The sequence below is a fragment of the Equus asinus genome, chromosome 20, assembly GCF_041296235.1.
Source record: "Equus asinus isolate D_3611 breed Donkey chromosome 20, EquAss-T2T_v2, whole genome shotgun sequence".
Lineage (NCBI taxonomy): Eukaryota > Metazoa > Chordata > Mammalia > Perissodactyla > Equidae > Equus > Equus asinus.
Genome location: NC_091809.1, coordinates 36,804,831 through 36,823,216, shown reverse-complemented (window position 1 = coordinate 36,823,216; position 18,386 = coordinate 36,804,831). Strand labels below are relative to the sequence as shown.

Below are 18,386 nucleotides of genomic sequence, written 5' to 3'. Positions count from 1 at the left end.
GCATTGCCAGTTGCACTGACCATGGATCAATGGTGCCCCACAGTTATATTATGCGGAGCTATACTGTGCAGCAGCTTTGCTCATGGGGCTCTTGTGCGGAGCAAACAAAATCATTGCCATCATCTTTATTAATTATTGATCAGCCTCTGTGTCAAGCACTTAGCATTTTACCCTTCCTGACACCCTACAGGTGGGTATTTTTACTACCTCACCCCCATGTTACAGATAAGAAGACTGAGACCAGAGAGATTAAGCAACCTGTCCAAGGCCAGTCAGACAGCGAGTGATGGAGCTGTCACCTGAATGCAGGGCTGGCTGACTCCCTGGTCCATGCTCTTCATCTTCATCTGTTTTGCAAAGAGACTGCCTGGTAGCAGGTCTGGGCCCTTTGACTGCTGGGGCCAGTGCAACTGTGCCAGCGCCCTGTCTCTCCGAGGGAAGGAAAGAGGATGGGAGCTCTTGCCGAATGTGGCAGAATCCTTCTCCCTTGGTGCTGCCATCCTTGTCTTGGGATTCCTCCCATAATACGGATCATGAGTCTCACTCAGGGGCCGGTGTCAGCAGCGGCTGTGCTGGGGGCACTTACGTTATGTTCTTTGCTTCATTCTCCTTTCTCAAAAAGAAAAAAGAAACGGAGCTGTCTGTCAGATTGCTTGAACCAACTCTCCAGAATCGCCATGCTCATCTTTCCAGAGACGTTGCCACCAGAGTCATTCCTCTCTCTTACACACACACACTTAGATATGACTCTATATTCACATATTCACACTCTTTACACACATGTACTTAGGATCTGTTCCTTGATGTGTAGGTCCAGCAAACTGTCACACAGTCCTGCACACACCCATACAGCCAAGCGACATGTATTAACACATCTGTGCACATATATGTTTGCATGTATGCATGTATAAAACTGCCCCATTTAACTGCAGAAACACATGAGCACAACGCACAGAACAAGAGCCTGGAGGAGGTGTGTGAGGGGAGGAAGAGGTCTGGGGAGGAGGTGGGGGCAGGAAGAAGTGAGAACTGTCAGGACAGAGGCTTGGAAAGGACCGCAGGCACCAGCCCCAGTTGACTAGGGGCTCATGGTCTTCTCATTCAGATGGCCTGCCTGAGGGATCTTGGCAGAGTGCAATTTCAGCTTTGGGGCCCCAGCTCTGCAGAGACCTCCTCTGGGAGGCCATCCCCTCCCTGTGCATGTGCCCATCCATGTGTGTGTCTGGCGCAGGCTTACTCTCTATATACAGAGGACACTTTATCTTCAGAAGTCTTGGTTTTCACAGTTGGGGCCAAGTGGGAAGTTGAGTACTTCCTGACACCCTGGTTTCATGACTTCTGGATGTCTGCACTGGCAAGGCATTTTGGCACCATCACCTAGACATGTCCCAAGGCTTACCACAGAAACCACATTAAAACTGGTGGCAAGACAAGCCAGGGGTCCTCCAAAAATAAGGCACCCGGGGTTCACAACAGGCCATCACCCACAGGGAAGCAATATTCTCCTCCTTAAACCATGCCATTGGGACGAAAGCCTCCACCCTTTATGTCTGGCCAGTTTTCTGCCTTTATAGACGATCACTCAATACCTTGGGGGGTAGAACTACATGATTCAAGTGGGAGGAGTCCTGGGGCAAAACTTTATATGTGGGTGGTAAATTCATAGCCTAACCACTGAATATCCACTGCTTCGGCTCAATAAATGGGTTTTGTTTTCTTAAAAAAGTTTTTTTAAAAATCCAAAAGAGGCACATGTTTATAGTAAGAATACGTAGTACAGAAAGGACAGTGCTTTTCCATTGATGACAAAATTATAAACAATTTCTTGTGCATCATTCTAGAAACTTCATGTATATCTACATAACCTCAGTATATATATGTATGTATATGTAGATATATGCGTATGTGTATAAATGGAAAACATACTGTGGAAGATTACAGATGGCCGCAAAGACTTTGCTACTTCTGCCATAGAACATGGAGGAAGCGATGCTGTGTAACTCCTGAGACAAAACCTTAAGTGAAATGCTGTTTTTGCTTTCAGATGCATGGAATACTTACTCTTGGAATTCAGCAGCCATGGAGAGACATCACATGGAGAGACCCATGGAGGGGAACCGAGGCACTTGGCCAACAGCACAAGCTGATGCCCTAGGCAACAGCCAGCACCAATTACTGGTCACGTGAGTGAGCCATCTCGGGCTTTCCAGCCCCATAGAGCCTTCGGATGACTGCAGCAGCCCAGGTGATGCAGACAGAGCAAGTGACCACTGCACTGAACCCCGTCGAACAACCGGACCATGAACGATTGGAAATGGTGGCTTTTGTTTTAAGCTACTACATTTTGAGGTGGCTTGTTACATAGACAGAGAGAACTGAAACATGCAGATTGATTTTGTTCATTTTAATAACTACCTAGTAATTCACTCATTGGTTGTACTATGATTTTTAAAAACAAATATCATATTAAAGGGTATTTATGTTATATCTAGATCCTTGCAGGGACACAGCAAAGGACATCCTGTACATATATATTTGTGCACAAGTATAAATATATATCTCTAGCTGAAATTTCTAGAAATAAAATTCGTATTAAGTGACATATGAATTTAACATTTTGATAGATATTGCCAAATTACCCTCCAAAGTTGTCCTACCACATTTCACACGCCTACTAGAAGTGTATGATGGTGCCTGAGTCCCTAACCTTTGTCTACAAGGGCATGGGGGTATAATCAAACTTTTAATCTTTTCTTGTCTGATAGATTAAAAAAAAACCCCATGTTTTAGTTTGCTTTTCTTCAATGATGATTGAAATGGCTCATCTTTTGATATGTTTATTAGCTATTTTTTCTTTTTCTGTGAATATCCTTTGCCCATTTTTCTACTGGCTCATAAGAGCTTTTTTCTTTATTGAATTTTAAGAACTCTTTTTCATTATTGAATAGTGAGAACTCTCAGATGACAAATGAAAGAAATTAGCCCTTTGTCATTTGTGTTACAAATATTTTTTCACAGATTATTTTTTAGCCTCTGACTTTGTGTATACACACACACAGACACAAACGTGTATGTGGAATATATTTTCTTTTTCTCTTGTTTTATGGTTTTGTCTATCTTTCATCCAGGTGGAACCTGTTTTGGTGCAAGGAGTGAGAAAGGGATCCTGTTTAATTTTTTTCTTCCCAAATGTTTAGCCAGTTGCCCAATAGCATTTATTGAATAATTGATCTTTGGCCTACTGCTGTGAGCCACCCCTCTATCCTGTACCATCTCCCCATGTATACATTTGGGCCCATTTCTGCACGCTCTGTTTTGTCGCCCTGATCGCTCTATCTGTAGCCTGCTCCTAAAGTCTGCTTTGTGGCTGTTCCCTTTTGCCTGTCCTCTGGGACTGCAGTTTGCTCTTGGAGCCCGGGTCTAACGCAGTCACCTAGTTGCCAGACCAGCTGTAATGCCTGCACGTCATTCTAATCTAACCCATTCTTATCTTCCGGAGACTCCTTGCCGCACTTCTTTAGAAAGTCTCCCTGCTCTGGATAATTTCTTCCTGAGTAGAAAAAACCCTTTCAAAAATTGCTCTTAAGCTGTTCCTCTTGGTCACCATGATTAGCTTTTCTTTCTTTCCTGGGACCCCTACCACCCAGGGCCTAAAACTCCCTCTTCTTGTCTCCTCTGGGAAAATAGGTCTCTCTTGTGGACCGGCCGCACTCCTTCGTTCTTGTGCTTGCTCCCTCACCTGTGATGTTATATGGAGGAGCTTGGTCGAGTAAATGGAGAGTAACCTAGGAGGTTGATGGACCTCTTGCATGTGTCCCTGAATAAGGTGAAGATTCCCATGGTCCTGGAGAAGCCGTGTACCATTTGATGATCAAGAAATAAACCGTCTCCCGCTTCTACCTCCTTTTCACATGTGAACAAAATCCCTGGTCAGGGAGTCAGGAAATATTCATGCTGCCTGAAAACTCATCTGCCTGTGCTCTTGCCTTTTCTCCCTGGAAGTTTGCAATGTTATATCGCTACTAAAGTAGGCAAAATGAGTCTGTGAAGTCAAGCATCTGAGAAGGCCATGAAAGCCTGAAATAAACAATATTGGACTGACAGTGTCCTACTCACCAAGTGCCTTTAGCCAGAAAAGCACTCCTGTTTAGGAATCCTATTTGTTTTCCTCTTGGAAAATGGGAAAGTGGATCTGTAATTGAGCAGTGAATACCCTATTTTCTTTCTACAGGGAACGGCTGGAGAGGAGGACTGGAAATAGAGTCCTTTATCTCAGGTCTCAAATCCTGCCCAGGGCACACAAGACCAGGAGTCATCACCATCAGTAACAACAGCTTAATTAACAAGCTGCAGTTCCCAGTTGGGCTTCGTAGGTTCCGGAAATTGTTGGGTTCAATGTCCAGGAGAGGCACCGGGGAACTGAGGAGCCAAGAGCCGCAATCTCAGTGGCGCACTCCTTGGTTGATGGATGCAGACCTCTTCTCCCATTTCTCCAGTGCCTCCAGGGCCCTCCCCTCACATTCAGCAGGATCTCTACCGAGATCACCAACCCCCCTCCCTCCACTCTCCAGCTTCCCTTTTCTGTCAAATGTACCGCTTTCCACTAAGCCAGGTCTAAGACCATGGGATCAGCTAGGATCTCTCCCTTTCTTTTTCTTTCTCCCCTCCTCATATCCAAAGTGTCCCTAAATTCAGGTTTCCTTCTTCAGGTCTCCCTTGAACGCTTTCTCTTCTTCTTTTATTTTTTCTGCTTTTTCTCCCCTAATCCCCCCAGTATAGTTACATATTTTTTAGTTGTGGATCCTTCTAGTTGTGGCATGTGGGACGCCACCTCAACGTGGCCTGATGCGTGGTGCCATGTCTGTGCCCAAGATCTGAACCAGCGAGACCCTGGGGCGCTGAAGCAGAGCGTGTGAACTTAACCACTTGGCCATGGGGCTGGCCCCCGTTTTTTCTTCTTTATGCCACTGCTATTGCCCTGATCCATGTTAACCCAACAGTTTCTGCCCCCACCCTGGTCCAGCCTGTGTTATCAGGGCAAGATGGACCTTTCTATAATATTGTGTTCAGTGTGTCCCTCCTGATTAAGAGATAAGAACAGCATTATTTGAGTGCCTACTGTGTTATGCTCCGTGTTTATTTCATTTAGTACTGTCAACACACTTACAAAGTGTGTTTTATTATCCCTAAGCAAAAGGATCAAGAAATTATTAGAGCAATTCCAAGTCCTTTTCCTGGCATCCAAAACTCTCCCCATAATATGGCTCTGATTTGACTATTTGGCCTTATTACATACTCTATCTCAAGTTGAACTTGGTTCCAGTCAGCACCATTTCCTTTCTGGGGGGGGGGGGGGAGGGTGGAGGGGAAGCCCCAATGGCAGAAGGTGCTGTCAAATAGGAAGGAGACAGTTCACACCTAACTGGCTAAAGTCTAAACAAGCAGCTGCTAACGAGTGGTTGTGGTGGTGCAGGGAGCTATTATGGGTTAATTGTGTCCCCCCAAAATTCATATGTTGATGTCCCAATCCTCAGTACCTCAGAATGTGACTGTATTTGGAGATAAGGTCTTTAAAGATGTTAATTAAGTTCAAACAAGATCATTAGAGTGAGTTCTAACCCAAAATAACTGATGTCCTTATAAGAAGAGGACACAGACACACACAAAGGAAAGACTGTGAGGACACAGGGAAAAGGCAGCCATCTTCAAGCCAAGGAAAGAGGCCTCAGGAGAAACCAACCCTGCTGACACCTCGATTCTAGACTTCCAGCCCCCATAACAGTGAGAAAAGAAGTGTCTGCTATTTAAGCCATTTAGTCTGTGGTAATTGGTTATGGTAGCCCTAGCAAAACAATGCAGGAGCCCAAGAAGTGGGAGGGCGGGGGCAGTGGCACCTGAGGGTGGTAACAATAAGAGCGACCTTTATTGAGCATCTTCTATATGCCAAGCATGCTACTCTATGAGCATTTCACATTCATTATCTCTAATTGTCACAAATACCCTGCAAGGTAGTTATTGTCACAGCCATTTTAGAGAGATGGGATCCAAAGCTAAGAGTGACAGTAAATGTCCCTAGAAGGCACAGATAATGAACATCAGCTCTGGGATTTGAACCGCAATCTCTTCCCTTCAAAGCCTGTGCTCATTCTACTGGCTACACTGTGTCAATCAGCAGGTGGGCTGGCGACAGTCGACCCCAGACCTGTCCACAGGGCATTGACTACCAGGCGGGCTTCAGGAACAGCGTGTTGTCTAGGAAGACGTGCTCACCAAGCTCATGGGGCAGAAACACAGGGCTTCACGTAGCCAAGAAAAGGAGGACTCACTTAGTGTTCTTGCCACCGAATCACTAGCCCGTCTCCCTTCCTGTGCATATTCAGCATGGTCCTGGAAGTACCCGAATGGGGAGCCGGCTTTAGCTTCCCAAGACGGTTCAATGTCATTCAAGCAACGCTCCATGGCATACTGACATTCCTAACGAGATGAGGGCGCACACCTTAGCTCCCAGGTAACGTGCGCAGGATGCCCACGTGAACCACCATCACCCTTCATGTCCCCCAGGGAGGGTGCCCTCCTCTGGCCTCAGACGTGGGACTCCTTCATCCCACTCTGGACTTAGAGTCTCTGGTGTCCCGAGGGGAAGCAAATCAGCTCACTTATAATTAAGTGTCTCAAATAAAGATTTGGTTTAAGTTTAATAGGAAAAGTGATTCCAAGTCAAACAGATCACAATCGATGATTAAGAACAGAATTACTGAAGTTCGACAACTGCCACAAACACGAAATCTTATTTCGGAGTTGCTAAACCTCAATAAATACCAGTTTAATAATTTATGAAACTGTAATTAATGCACGGCAACCGTCTCAACCCCAGGTATCTCTTCACAATGGGCAGGGTGCGACGGGGAAGGAGGCGGTGGGGAAGAGTCACGTGGGAGGATGGACAAAGGGCCCCCTCAGCGTCCCCCACCCCGACCCCGGCAGTGAGCCCCGCAGCTGCCTCTGCTCACCTGATGATGGGGAGGGACTGGCTGAGTTCACCTTCCCCCAAGAAAAGCTGTGGTCTACACTAATCAAATTAACCACTTAATTGTCAAACACTGAGCATTCAGGGTTCAAACACTAACCCCAAGAGACTGTAAAGTGCTTTTGGATCCTTACAGAAAAGCCTCTGCTCCATCCTTTCACAGACCAAGTGGGTGCCTGAGGGGTAGGTTACTACAAAATAATCATTTCCATCCTGCCTCAGGTGTGAGGAAGAACCACCTGAGTTTAAGGCGAATTCTTGATATAATTTATGAAATCAATGGTTCCCACATGGTTAGCAGAACTAGCATCATGTTAGCTGTAATGAAAAAAAATGGAAGACTTTGGTCCTGTCCCTGGTCCCAAAGAAATTCAGATTTAGTGGGGATGGGCTCAGACGTCTGATTTAGTAAGGTGGGGATTTCTAACACAGTCTCCACTGCCTGATAATGCTTTGCCAGCAAAGGCCAGGGCTTCTTCAAGCCACAGAGCCTCCCACCCTCCCACATGCACCACCTCTCCAGGTGATTCTCATGCATAGCCAGCTAAGGAGCATTTCATCATAGAGAAAGCAATAACATCCCTAAGAACATGATCTTCCGGGGACACAAAAGACCTAACACCCCACTGGAAGTACCTCCTTTGGGGTCCAGGAAGGCCGCTTCCCAGTGGCACGAACCTACTGATCCTCAGTGCAGTAGGACCCAGGCTTCCACCATTGCTAGCCAGCTCCTCTCCCAGTGGTCCTCTTTGGATATGAAAGATGCCAGGAATGGGAAAAGCAAAACAGTGTTCCCACTCCAGTAGCATTTTCTTTCTGTGTCTCTGGTGAGTCAGAGTTTGTTTGAATGTGAATTATCTGCAATCATAAAAGTGACAGTACAGCTGGCTGCCGGGAGCCTGGAGGAGGAAATGCGTGTTGCAGATAAGGGGGGATGCGTGTGTGTGGGTGCACATGTGTGTGTGTGCATGCATGCATGCATGTGTGTGCACACTGTGGGGGGTGGCCAGGGCTGTCCTGACTTATTAAAGCACTTCCTAAGGGGGCCTTTCTGAGTGAGGCAAGGGCTGGGGGAGACGAGCCCCTCAGAGTCCCCTCAGTCTGGATAATGCTTTGATAGCAAAAGGCCAGGACCTCTGCAAGCCAGGGAGCCTCTCTTGCCACCTGCCCCACCTCTCCAGCCTTGGCTTTCCATCCAATCTCAGCTTGTCCCCTTGTTTCCTAGGGATGTGGGAGGAGAAGATACATGGTTGCTACCCTTATTCTCCTGGTGCTGGCACCTCTGTCTCAGATGCTGGGATGCAGGTGAGGGCTTGGGTATGATGCTCTGTACCCCTGAGGTCAGGAGCCGTGGCTTCTGTCTAGTCACCATGTAGGGCTTGTGGGGAGGAGGGAAGGTAGTAGGAGGTCTGCGAATTTGGGACTGTGGCTTTCTAAGGTTGATGACAACCAAAAAGTTGCCAGTAGAGAAGGGAAGCAGGTGGAGATAGTGCTACTTTTTGGCCAAGATCTCTTTTCCATCCTTGCTCCTCCCAAAAAGTAACAGATGGTCCAGAAGCCCCTCAAGTCCCCCTGCCAGTCATATGGAGAGAAACCACAGTTTAGGCATTCCAAGGGGTTTTGGTCATTCATCAGACACTTACTGAGTGTCTCCTAAGCTCAGGCATGGTGCTGGGTGCTAGATGCTGGGTAATAGATGCTGAGTGCTGGGTGCTAGGTGCTAGGTGCTTGGCTCCTGGTCTTAGGGAGCTCACAGTCGGATAAGAGTGACAGTCAGGTAAACAGTCAGTTGCAATACAGTGTAAGAAATGTGAAATCGGGAAAGCACCGGGGGCTGTGGAGGCCCATGGTGCCAATAGCTAACCCAGACTGGGGATGTCATGGGTGTGAGGACAAATGGTCTGGGAAGGCCTTTCAGGGAAGCCAAAAGCCTGGACTGATGTTGGGAACTGCAGACAGGGAGGTCTTCTCATTTAGGAAGTCAGAGACAACTGGTAGGTCAGTATGAATTAAGCAAAGGGAACTGGCCGAGGCTGATGGAGGAATGAGGGCTGGATGGGTTCTTAGAAGCTGGGCTGTTCTCCTGAAAGCCAATGGGAGGATCATTCAGGAGGCTACTGCAAGGCCCAGGTGAGGGTCGGTGGGAGCCTGGCCCAGGGCAGTGCTGGTGGAGGCGATGAGGACGGGAAAGACTCCAGATGTATTAGGAAGGAGACTTACCAGGCCTTGGTAACTGATGGGAACTCACATTCTGGGGAGGGAGACAGACATTAGACAGCTAATCACACAATTAATTATGTAATTACCACCGTGATAAGAGTTTTGAGGGAGAGGGGAGGGTGTGAGGGCCTATTGGGGGAGGATCTGCTCTGGCCAGGGGTGTGGGGAAGGCTTCCTCGAGGAAGTACTGACCTGAAGGCTGCGTGGGAATGTCCAGCTGAGGCGACGGGTGGGGGCAGGGAACAGCTTATGAAAAGGTGGAGCAGCCACAGTCAAGACTTTAACCTGTAACCCGTCACTCATGACCCACAAATCTCTGTCCCCAGCTCACCTGCCTTTCATGAGATCCAGATGCCTAGACCCCATGCCTGATGGACATCTCCCCTTCGATGGCCCATAGGCAGTTCTAAGTCAATATACCCATAACTGAATTTATTATCTTCTTCCTAAACAAGCTCTTCTTTCCCTACCTGCTTTCCCCATCTGGTCTGCCACACATGACATCATTCTCCTGTCCCCAGTCTCAGGGACCCTCCATGTTTACCTGGCACGGAATTTACGCTACACTTAAGTGAGGCATCTATGATGGTGGACGGAAACAGCCTTTAGGTCTCTCTCTTCTCCTGACTGTGAGTTGCTTGAGGACAAAGCCTACCTCTGGATGTCAGGGCTGGCTCCGTATTTACTATGTAGCAGGCAGGTAATGAAAGGTTTCTGAATGAATGAAATAAAAGATTTTATAGAAAAAAAAAAGGTGGAGCAGGAGGAAGCATGGCGCTTTGAGGACCTGACCTGTCTAGCTAGAGCAGGGGTGGGCCAACTATGGTCTGCAGGCCAAATACAGCTGTCTGCTTGTTTTGTCCACGAAGTTTTATTGGAGCACAGCCACACCCATTCACGTACATATTGGGTGTGGCCACTTTTGCACTCACCTGGCCTGGGAAATGAGGTGCCCAAGGTGCAACATCTAAGGAGGCCCTCACATGCAGGGTGAGGCGCAGCCCCAGCCCTGGCAGCCAGCACATCCCACCATCTTGCACCCTAGCACCACACTTACCCTATGCTACTCCCGGCCCTGACATGCTACAGTGGCAGAATTGAGTAGTTGCAACAGAGACCACCTGGTTGAAAAGCCTAAAATATTTGCTCTCTGGCCCTTTATAGAAAAAGTTTTCTGCCCCCTGGGCTAGAGCAGTAAGAATGAGGGGCATGTGGTACAGGCTAAGCGCTGATGCTGCTGGAGGGCTGCCCAGCCCCCAACACTCAACTGGACATGGAGAGACACCTGTGGGAACACATGTGACCCTCTGCAGGGGGCTGGCAGAGTGGGGCATCTTTCCTAGCTGTGGGAACATGCTCAGTCCATATACAGGGCGGGTGGAAAGTGCTGGGTGCTATTGCCCTGGAAGCAGCCCTCAACAAATGATGGATGGAGTTAGTGAGGACAGATATCCCAATTTCTTTGCTTCTCGGTGGGGAAAAGGCCATGCCCCAGAGCTTCCCAGTGGGGCTGAGCACAATTGCACGCAGTAGTGTCTGACTTGACCATGAACACTTCATTGGCTCCCTTCCTTCTCTTTCTTGCTCGTATCGCCCCACTGCCCACCGGTGTTTCCCAGGATCAGCCCCCCAACAATCCACATGCATTTGAATCCCTGCCTCAGAATCTGCTTTGAGGGGAACCCAAACAAGACTGTGGGATATCTCCAAGCTGCCCCAAGTGGGGGGCACATGCACCAAGTCCTGAGGTAGAGAAAGAAGGCCTTCTGGATAATCAGCAGAGTTTCATTTGTACGATTATTTTGCTTTCCTTCTAGACCTCAAGCCACACGATGAAGAATTGGGTTCAATTTTTTTTTGTTTGATTCTAAACTCGCACACCACCTTTGTGTGTGACTGCATGGCTGCGGACTCTATACTCTCACAACTTGGTCCTTGTGCAGGCCCTTCCACCCCAGGAACAATGCCCAGATGACTGAAGTAGCTTCTGTTTTGTCATTCGATAATTCTGTTTCGTTCCCCTCTAAAGAAAACTGTCCAGAGGAAGGATCAGTGGAGAAAAGCAATCTTGGCCTACTTACGCCATCCATCTGTCTTGTGGAGGAAGGAAACACAACTATTCTGTGCTTTTGTTTCCTTCCCAAAAGTCTCAGTGCATAGTCGGCCAATTTGGGCCAGTTCATGGGCTTCCACCCTGCACTGGTCAGCCCCTGATGGGTCCCCAAACTAAAATGCAAGTTTTAAGTCAGTGCTCTCCTTTCCTGGGGATTGTTGACAGCTAAAGACCACATGGGCTCATCAGTGTGATCTTGAAGAGAGAAATGATCAGAGAAAATGGCTCCAAATGGAGATGAAAAAGCTTTTACAGTGACAGGGAAGAGATATCACAGGCTGCTTGAGAAAATGCAGTTTGGGAATATAGGGGAACAGGGGCCATTCTGCAAATCAAAAACAAGAGGAAAGGGACAGAGAGCACATGAAATGATGCAAAAGAGAGAAACAAGTCTTGTTGAGAAGAAGGAGAGGCCAGGGGGCAAAGGGAGAAGGAGGAAGCCAGAGCCCAAGAACATTCGAGTGCATTCAGAGGAGCAGCAGGGAAGACAGGCATGTTCAAACATCATGGAAGAGGAAGATGGTGGTGGAGGGACCAGTGTTCCAGTGTGAAGTGTGCAGGAAAGCTCTTGGTGCCCTCTGAGGAACATGAGAGCAGTCTGCAGTGTTAGCGACTAACAGAAAAATGGCTCCTCTCTGACTTAGCACAGGATGCAATTTATCTTTGGAGAGGACCCTCCATATGCCCAGTGTTAGTTCTTAGATGCCTTGGCAAGAAGTTGGGTGTGAGAAGGGTGGAGGATGAGGTGCAGAAAAAAGAGGAGGATAGGGAGGTGAGGGGAAATGTGGAAGGTGATGAGAAACAAGGGGAAAGAAGAGAGGAGATGGAGAGAGGGAAGAAGACAGGAGGGAGAGAAGGAGGAACAGAGTGGGGGGGCGGAGCTAAGAAAGAGAAGAGAAAGGATAGGGTGAGAAATTGGGAAGGAGAGGGAGGGAAAAGAGAAGAAGGGGCAGAGGGGAGCTGGAAAGAAAGATTTTGAAAATCTTAAGAAAAGCAAAGTCGCTAACATTTATAGAGGCCCTGCCAGGTGCCACACACTGAGCTAGGTGTCATTTTATCTTATTTAATCCTTACACCCACACCATGTTGGCGCTGTCACCCTCATTTTTATAGGCGAGGAAATGGGGGCTTTGAGAATTTAAATAACTTTGTCCAAATCACAACACTGAGGAAGTGAGGAAGCTGGGATTCAAACTCAGGAATCAAGGGAGTTTAAGACGAGTCAAGATCAGTCCTATCCCAGGTGAACAGGCAAGCATCTGGTTTTACGGATCTCTGGCCTCCAACCTGAAGCGATGCAGATTCAGCACAGAAGAGTCCCATACAGTACCACAGAATGTGAAAACCCAGGCCTCCAACCACCAGGGGGAGCTATCTCCCCAGCAGAAACAGGAACCACTTGAACCAAGAACCAGCCATGTCAGGCAAAGAAGTTATCTGCTGGCTTGTGTTGGTGGGGGATTAGTTGGTGATCAAGGAGGCCAACAACTGAGAAAGTTGATTTGTATCAGCTGATTTTCACTTTATTCTGGACCCCATCTAAATAGGATCTACTTGCTATCCCCAATCAGAATCTGTTTTGCTTCCTTTTCTCAGCTTGTGACTGTGGACTTGATGCTTGCTCTGGTTAGGGGTCTGCCACCTGTGGAAGGCAAGTGCCTGTCTGTTTCATTCACTCTGTTGGCCTGCGACCAGGCGCAGAGCCTGGAGCATCCTAGTTGTGTAGTACATTTTTTTTGTTTTTTAAGATTGGCACCTGAGCTAACAACTGTTGCCAATCTTTTTTTTTTCCTGCTTTTTCTCCCCAAAACTCCCCAGTACATAGTTGTATATTTTAGTTGTGGGTCCTAGTTGTGGCATGTGGGACGCTGCCTCAACGTGGTGTGACGAGTGGTGCCATGTCTGCACCCAAGACCTGAACCAGTGAAACCCTGGGCCATGGAAGCAGAGGTGTGAACTCACCCACTCGGCCATGGGGCCGGTCCCTGTGTGGTACATTTTTGATAAATGAATGAACAAATGAGAGATGAATAGCGTCTTGAGCAGGAAGGGATCTTGAAGAAGCATTTAATCCTACCAAACCCCATTCAGATGATAATCTCAAATGTCGCATTTAAACAAAGAGCTCCATAAAGGGAACCTTCTTTGCTTTCCATAGACTTTCACATTGAACCTCACCTTCAAGACTGCCTTCTGGTGTTTGCTGTTTATCTACTGGCGTCTTCTTGGGTGAATGCGGTTGGGAGTTAGGAAGAGGGGTACCTATCTTGTTTTGTCCTGGTAATGCTAATAATAAAGGCTCCCTTCCAAGGCTGAGTGTAAGCACAGTTTGTAAGCTGAAGCACTTTGAAAGTGGCCACTGTCCTCTGGGTACCACTGTTCTTCATCCTTCTGTAAATTCTCTCATGGGCTCAAGTGGCTGTGTGAACCAACCAGGACAGAATATTCCAGCAGTTGGCTATGCCTCAACCTAGACCTATTGACTCAGAATCTCTGGGAGTTCTCTCTGGAAACTGGTCCTTTTAAAGCTTCCCTCAGGCAGGTCTTGGGTGGCGTCATGCTTGGCATCGTGGTTCCCACACACCTTCTGCTCCATCTCCACTCATCTCTGCCCTCAGGTTGCCCAACCACCCCACCCCAGCCTAGTGGCCCCTGTCTTTCTTGGGGACTTCAGGGTCATTGCCAAATTAAGAAATCAGTTTCCATCAATGTCATTCCTCATTTTAAGCCACAATATAAAACACTTTATTGCGATTACAAATAGCAAAGTTATTTTCTGCCGATCCTCAGCATCTGAACTTAATAGCATGCTGTAATGCCACCCTGTGCTGATGTGTGGCATATTTAACATCCATCTTTCTTAGAAATAACAGTGTTTGGAAATTAGAAGGGACTTTAGCAGCGAAATAATTAATGTGGATAACCATCATAAACGCCACAAATGGAACAAATACAGATGGTAGTGAGCCGTGATTGCTAATATGCTAACCTGTTTTGACAGAACTTAAATTTTTTCCCCAGGAGGTTCGTGGATGGAAGTTAAAACACCCCTTTCCTCATGGCAGGAGCCCAGTCTTTCTGGGTCAGGGGCTCACTGATCTTCTACCTGGCACGGGTGCTTCACAGAGCCTTGGCTGAGGGAGGGCGTGCATCCTGGGTCTGGGCCTCTCTCTCACCCTGTCTGCTGGAGGCTGTGTCAGGAGGGAGACTGCCACCTCCTGCAGCCATATTTCTGCCCTCTGTTTCAGGCACAGACAGGCTGGAACTGCAGCTAGACATCCGCCTCTCCTGACTGTGGCTCTGGGGGAGGGCAGGGGCTCCTGGCTGGGCTCCTGTCAGTGGGAAGCAGCTCTTTGAAGATTCTGGCAGCAAGCAGGTGTGGCTTACAGAGCGCAGCTCCAAGAGGCTGCACAGAAGAGTTACCACAGAAAAGTGACTCATCCAACTCACGGGCAAAAATTGACTGAGACGAATGTAGGGAAGAGGTGTTCGGGGAAGCTCCTGCTTCCAGCTCCAGGCAGCACTGGGAGCAGAAGGGCCATCCAGGTTTCTCAAGATGAGTCAGAGGTCCCCGAGAAACTCTGGAGGGCAAACTAGGGCGGGGGGGGGTCGAAGGAACCTAGTCTTTCCTGGACCCCTGCAATGGGACAAACAATGTGCTCTGCACATACATATTATTTGATGTACTCTTCACAATGATCCTTTGAGGTGTGCAGGGTAAGCTAATATTTAAGATAAGGAAGCTGAGAATTAGACAATACGTGATTTGCCAAGTTCACGGGGGCTCTCACAGAGCCTCCTGGGCCCTGGGGAACACCACCCTGGCCGGGCATTCCCATTGGCCTGACCCTAGAGCGGCTTCAGTGAGTCTTCTGCCTCTGAGGCCAAACCTTCCTCTTTGGTGCTGAAACTCAACCCTTCTCTCACCCAAAGACATTGATCCAAATATTTGTCCCCGTCCTTCCAGCACCATCATATCCCCTTCTCTGTTATCGTCTTCTTGCAAATATGCTGTAATCTCTCTAAGTTTTAAAAAATGGAAAAACCTCCCTCAACCCTTGTTTCTCTCCTGCTACAGCTCATTTTCTGTTCTTTTATATAATTCAGATGAGCTGCCTCTCACTGTCTTCAATTCCCCTTCATCCATTCTCTCTTGAACCCACTCACTCAGATTTTGCTCCCAGCACTCCACTGAGAGTTCTTTTCAAGGTTACTGCCAAATCCAACCGTCAGCTCTTAGTTGACAAGGTGGATCGGCTCTTCCCGTTTGAACATCTCGTGTTCTTCTCTTAGGACAGTTTCTTCTCTGGGAGGACGATCTCTTTTGAGCCCACTCCTACTTCATGGCTGCTCCTTCTCCAGCTCCTGTGTTGGTTCTCGCCCATCCTTATTATTCCCAATGTTGGAGGACCTCAGGTCTTCTCTGAGCTGTCTACATTCACTCCCTAGGTCATCTCATTTAGTTCCCTCGTTTCCAAGACCATCCACATGCTGAAAACTGGCCCCTTGCTTGACATCTCCATTTGGATGTCTTATGGGCATCTAAAATGTAACCCATCCCAAACCAAATCCCAAATCCTAAACTCTGGATTCCCAGCCTACCCTCTCCACACCCCACCCACTGCCGCTAACCTGATCCTTTTAAAATCATCCCCGTCTCAGTAAGCAGCAGCTTCGTTCTTCCTCTTGCTCAGGCTACAACCTTAGAAGTCATCCTTGACGCCTCATATTCATATTTGTATCTTTTATCCAAAAACGCTTCATATTCAATCTTTTATCCAGAAAATGACCATTTCTCACCACCTCTGATCCCAGACAGGATCCCAGGATGATGCCAGACAGCATCATCCCAGCCTGGATGAGAGCATTAGCTCCTAAGAGGTGTTCCTGAATCCTTTCTTGTCCCCTGCAGCCTCTTCTCAGCTCAGCGGCCAGAGTGATCTGGATTCAGTGTGAATCGGGTTCTGTTGCTACCCTGTTCAAACTCTTCAACGGCTCAGGTCAGGATTTGGCCCCCTTACCTCTCTGGTCTCAGCTCCTACTTGTCTCCCCTTTTCTGACGCAGCCTCCTTGCTGTTTCTCAAACACACCACGCAGGCTCCCTCCTCAGGAGCTTGCTCCTTACTATTTTTTTCCCCGCCTGCTGCTCTCTTTTTTCCTTTGTCTCTTTTTCTTCATTGAAATTATCATCACCTGACAGTTTATATGTATTTGTGGCTTGTCTGTCTCCTCCCACTAGAATGTGAGCTCTCTGACGGCAAGGACTCTTGTCCACTACTGTGTCCCCAGTGCTCGGAATAGGAGATGCCTGATACCAGGCACATGTAGGTGTCCAGTCACTATTTGCTGAGGGATGAATTTAGACCCAGTGTGACTCCAGCCTTTGCGTCTGTCCCCACCGGCACAGTGGTGCCTGTGTGCAGATGTGGTGCACTGACGTGGTTGGGCCTTGCTTAAGGGCTGTATCTGCCTGGCTCCCTGGTGATACCAAGTTCTACACGCCAATGAAGCCCCAAATCCCTCCTAGAAGGTGTACCACTGTGGTTAAAATTCAGACCCCCAGAAAATGTGCTAGATTGCAGGATGTATGTATGGAAGGACATAAAAACAGTAGAAGGGTAGAGAGTTGTGATAAACTGAAAATTATTTTCAACTTAGAACCAAGGGATTTAAATTAGTTTTCACTCTCACGCCCAGTCTAGGGGAAGACATTCATCATCCACACAGAGACACTTTGGGGAGTAAATGGGGGGTTATTAATAATGATGCCAGGACAGTAGGCAGAAGCCAGCACTGTCCTGACCAAACTGGTGTGATGACCTTAATTGGAGAGGAAGGGGCTGCTTTCGGATGGGCCTGGTAGGCCTGGGGCGATGCAGAGGGGTGTGGCTGAAGAAGGTGCCTGGCAGAAGTGGGAGGAGACAGAGTGGGGCCAGGAGAAGAGGCGCAGTCTGGAGAGGCAAGAGGAGTGCCGGGGTGGGGGGGGGGGGGATTGGTACACACATTAGACGGCAGGGGCTGGAAGCAGCCCCCAGTTCATGTGCCTGAGAGAAAAGGGAGAACTGGGATCCGAACGAAGAAGCTCACTGGGAACCAGCCACACTGGTAAGGAGGGGCCATGAAATGAGAACAGTTTTGGCTGGGAGCCAATGTGCTTTCTGGGGCTGACTGTGTGAGGGGAATCGTGGCGATGTGGAAAGGATGTCCAGTCCAGACTGACTTAGTCTCACGCCCTGGCACCCACGAACTTGGACTGTGTGGATGTCACTGACTGCTCTGCCTCAGTTTCCTCATCCATAAAGTGAGGGTGCTAGCGCCTTCCTTAAGGAATTCCAAGACACAAAGAAGATGAGGCTTGCAGGGCACCCAGCATGTGACAGGTACTGCTCTGGCCACAGAGAAGGGGCTGGCTCCTCCGGAAGACAAGTCAGGAGGGAAGACAAGCTTTGTGCTGGGCTTGCAGAGAGAAGACGGGGACGAGCCTGGGGGCCTGGCAGGGTGGCCTGTGCACTGAAGGAGGGGTGGTGGCAGGGGTGCTCTGAGGAACAGTGGCAGCTTCACAGAGCCACCTGGGCCACCAGCCCTGTCCCTCACCTAGGACAGCTACCCATGGCTGATACCAGCCTCACAGTTGAGAAGCTTGTTTGTCTTCCTGAACCATTTGTGTGTGTTCTGGTCAGAAGGGAAGAATTTGCAGAAAGTCCCTCCCTGTGAATGAGGTCAGGCCTCCTTCACATGGCATCAAGGCTCTGGATAAATTTGTCTGCCTGAACACATCCTCTTCCCAGTCGTCACCTCCTCGCCGACACTTGAACCTGGCTGACTTATTTTGGCCTCCAGGGCTCTGGCCTTGCTGTTCCCTCTGTCTGGAAAGCTCTTCTCCTAGTCACCTGCATGGCTTGCTCCCTTACTTCCTAGAGAAAGTCTCATTCCCCTTCTTGGAGATGCTTCCTCTGGCCACTCTCCTGAAATTTTAACCCCTTCCTCTAACATTTCTTGTACTTATTTTTACTTTTCTGATTTATG

General features: G+C 48.3%; 1 protein-coding gene across 3 annotated transcripts in view; it reads right to left on the bottom strand.

The window, feature by feature from the left end:
• The window catches only part of KIRREL3 (kirre like nephrin family adhesion molecule 3), a 532,785-nt gene that overhangs the window by 258,161 nt on the left and 256,238 nt on the right, over nucleotides 1-18,386 (bottom strand). The window contains exon 1 of one of the 3 annotated variants that reach the window (XM_070489942.1): nucleotides 7,664-7,751. The exons of the other annotated variants lie outside the window; for them this stretch is intronic. The gene's annotated coding sequence lies outside the window, so the exon portion shown is untranslated. Of the gene's footprint in view, nucleotides 1-7,663; nucleotides 7,752-18,386 lie in introns of those variants that run through there. 3 annotated transcript variants of the gene reach the window in all.